The 4,143-nt window shown below is 33.7% G+C and overlaps 1 non-coding gene across 1 annotated transcript; it reads right to left on the minus strand.

The window, feature by feature from the left end:
- Positions 1–3,308: 3,308 nt before the first annotated feature.
- LOC123849165 (small nucleolar RNA SNORA63) lies at positions 3,309–3,439 on the minus strand. The gene has a single exon (XR_006791991.1). It is a non-coding gene; the product is annotated as a small nucleolar RNA SNORA63 (small nucleolar RNA).
- Positions 3,440–4,143: the final 704 nt, after the last annotated feature.

Consider the following 4,143-nt stretch of genomic DNA (forward strand, 5'->3'; position numbering starts at 1 on the left):
GAGATTCATGGATATAATGTTACAAGAATTTAGATAAGGAAAGGTTGCCACCAGCTGGATATTAGGACATCAGGAAAGACAGAATGACTAGATCTTTAAATCAGGGCTTAGAAGGATCTATAACTTATACATCAAACTGATCCAAACACTGAAAGGGGACCAGAGAAATCTTGTGAATTCCATGAGGGACATGATTTAGGACATCAAATGGGATGACATGAGTCTGTTACCTGGAGTAACTAATGCCCAACATTTTATCGCTAAGACCACACGATAAAACAAATGACTCAATAAATGTCCCCATGCAATGCCCTGGTTAGTTCTGTTTGCCCTGATTGACATTAAAATAACATCATCTGCTCACTGGATTCTGGCTTTATCCTCATTTCTTTATACTGTCCTATTAATCTCCTAAACCTATTTCATTATTCATATCATTAAAGAGTCAAGAATATGTGCTACTCTTAGAGTCTAATTACATTTTAATACTTTTGTTGGGGTTTTTCCATTTCTCTTTTGTCACAATTAACTGATGTTTCTTTGAAGCAGGGTTCAGAAAGATGTTTCTAGTTTAGGGCATGAAGGCAGTTTATAAAGCATACCATGAATTTCAAGTGGTTATTCGAGTGAACATGGTACAATAGTTAAATGTTATAAGCATGATTTTATTTTCTTCATAAACATCTCAGTTTTGTTCTTAAAGTAATGGGTTGTATAATTTTGTGCTCTACCTATTTGGAGGAAGGTGTTAAAGTCAACTGAAAACATCTTCAATTTGAATTAGCAAGATCTTCTCATTATCACTGAAAGTATTTAAATCAATAACAACAGTAATATCTTACATAAACTTGATGGCTTACAATATGGCAGGTAGTATTCAAAATGATTTGCACATGTTGAGTTAATCAACCAAACAACTCTTGTGCTTGGTGCTCTATCATTCTTCAGTGTGCAGTGCCTTAAACATGGATAGTTCCAGAACATTTTCCACAGTTCTGAAGCTGGTACTTTATAGTGTTGGAATTAAACTACCTTGTAGGCCCAGGACCTGTGGCTTTATTCACTGCTAACCTCACAATAAAATATATTTAAAAAGTTATAAAATATTGCCTTGGCCTGTATTCGGAAAGATATATACTGGTTTCCTTCAATAATATACTCTTCATTTTTATTCTGGAACAACTGGTTTAAAAACAAAACAACAACCACAACAAAAAGAATCCATCTTGGCCACCTGGGCCAATAGGCTAAAGGAATTGCTGTCCTCCATTTTATTCCTGTCCACGTCAGCACTTACTATCTCCAGGGCATGCTGTTGGTCTTAATCATAAATTGAAAATGAGAAGCAGAATAATTAAAGACCAAACTGTAATTACAGGCAATATCTAAAGGGAGCAAAACTAACATTGAGTATAGGCCTTCAGTTTCCTATTACTGCATTTAGGATTAGCTATAAACAGCCTTGTTAAACCCAATTAAATTGTTCATCAGAAGGGTTTTTCTTATTAGCACAGACTGAGTGACTTGACTTTTAGAACAATGTTTCTTGTTATGCACAAGCATTTTCCAACATTGACCTTGTCTTCTAAAATTTTCTTTTTCTTTTTCTTTTGTTTTAAATATCACAGTACCATATAAGACTCTTTCTTGAAAGATGCTGTTTGGCATACAGAAGTTTTTGATGATATTCTTAGAAAAGTCCTCTGTTCTAAAGAGAGGTAGAGGTATTTCAAAACATTTAAAAATACATAAAAGTGAAGTTTCCAAGATAATATCACATAGTTTAGCTTGAGATGTAATAAAATACAAACACATAGATGCTCAACAAAAATATAATTCCCAGCCAGATGGGACTGCTATGTTTAGAATATCTATTGCTTTGTACTAACCGCAACGCTGGCAAATTTTGTTAAGTTCGATGAATATTTGAGAGTAACATAGTGCCAAATCAATACTGTCTCTGTTATATATATATTTTTTTCTTTTTCTTAGGCCATGATCATAAAATTATTTGAACTGTTTTTCCCTCCACATATTTTGGTGGCTATAAAACTAGAATGGCTCTTTTACAACATCTATTGAAACAGATTGAGCAGAATTTTGTCAAATGTATTATTACATGTTACTATGAAATAGCATTTCAAATCACTTTGAATGGAAATTTGGAGTTTCTAGACTGCTTTATGCTACCCCTGTATACAGACTCCGTGGGACTCAGTGGGTCCTGTTCTGAGTCACCAGTGAAAAATTACAGAAAATATTTTTTTTCTGATACTGGCAATAGTTTCTTTTTTTTTTTATTTTTACAATTAAAAGATATTATTTTACCTCAGTTGCTGTTTCTAGTTCGTTTAAAATATCTCCCAAAATTATATTTCCAGTGCAATTTATAATGTAATAGTTTTCCTTACATGGTGTAGATATATTGAATTTTAGTACATAGAGATATTCATTACATACTTGATGCTAAAGTGCAAAGTTATGATTGCAACTGCTGATGAGACAAATTTTAGACTTCCTTCCAACTTCACACCTTCAAACTTAGTAAAGTCCAATTACTATGTTGTCTGTATCACTGATAATTTCAATTATCTACCCCTCCATATATGTTTAACAAAATAAGACTAAATAAACAATAATTTTCTGTGTATAAGCTACCATCTAGTAAAATATTTAAATTACCAAGCAAAAGATACTGCTTGACACACACACACACAAAGAGCTATAGTAAGTAATGAATTCTAGTTGGTTCGATATTTGTAATCATTTAGTTTATTGGTCCAATAATATGGAAATCTCACCATTCTAAATTTCCAATCCTATCCCTAAGAAATAATCTTAATAAAATGTAATATTAAAAAAAAAATCTCAAATTTGATAAAATGATCTGACACTGTTTTGGAGTGGGGGCACTGTTAAACTCAGATTTTGTTAATTTACATATTTATACTTTATGTGTGTATGCTAGATTTCCCCTATTTTAAAAAGCCCAATTTACCAGATACCCACTAGTCTCAATTAAAATACAAAATTATTACTACCTAAACAAAAGAAGTTAAGTATAGGGGCTGAGTGTTCTTTTTTTTTTTTTTTTTTTTAAGATTTTATTTATTTATTTGACAGAGACACAGCGAGAGAGGGAACACAAGCAGGGGGAGTGGGAGAGGGAGAAGTAGACTCCCCGCTGAGCAGGGAGCCTGATGTAGGGCTCGATCCCAGGACCCTGGGATCATGACCTGAGCCGAAGGCAGACGCCTAATGACTGAGTCACCCAGGCGCCCCTCAAGTCAGTGTTTTACTTGGTAAACACGTCTGAGACCATGCATCCCTGGCTGCTAAGCACCATGGCGGACAGGGCTAGAAAGGTAACAGCTTTATTTTGAGCAGGGGGCAAAGACAAGGCAGCACTTCACAGCTACACTGTAACTAGATCCTGCATTGGGGCTGAGTGTTCTTAATTGATTGTTTGCCTGTGGCTAATACAGCCTTATCTAAACTCCAGCTACCTCAGAGCACAGGTGATAGAAATTCAAGCATAAAGCAAAAGTGAGGGAATAAAATAATTGGGAAAGTATCATTCTTGATCTTTCTTGGTAGTTATTTTTGTGTATCTGAATATTGGGTTTGATAGCATTTTCTTGAATTTTGTAAGATGTTTGAGTTTAATGGATATAGCTTTCCCAGAAAATACCCCTTTGAAGTAATATTACATAATAATATTTTATACTGTGTAACAATAGACAAGCTATTATATTTTACTTACTAGCTCCACATTGATTATCTTAAAAATCATAAATTATTACTAACAGTAACAATCTAGTTATTACCAAAACTTGGGAATTATTTTTCATATTTCTGAACTTACAGAGTCAGTACCTAAAACTAACTTTTGAATGAATCTTTGCAACAAATTGGTTATAAAGCACAGTGTGGGAGTTCTTCAGAGGAAAAATTTATCTCAGCGTTATTTTAAATCGCTTGATTTTTTTTTTTTCTTAAAATTTATGTTACAGTTAATATTTTCCACTCCTAGTTCCAGGCCAGAGGTGATTAGCTTCGCAAACCATAAATTAATGCCACTCAGAATTTCCAGTTAGGAAACTGGAGGGAGTATATGTTTTCATTTTTGTCCATGGGCCACAA

The sequence above is a fragment of the Mirounga angustirostris genome, unplaced genomic scaffold (genome assembly GCF_029215605.1).
Source record: "Mirounga angustirostris isolate CCGP_5_RB_7025 unplaced genomic scaffold, mMirAng1.0.hap1 SCAF_2, whole genome shotgun sequence".
Taxonomy (NCBI): domain Eukaryota; kingdom Metazoa; phylum Chordata; class Mammalia; order Carnivora; family Phocidae; genus Mirounga; species Mirounga angustirostris.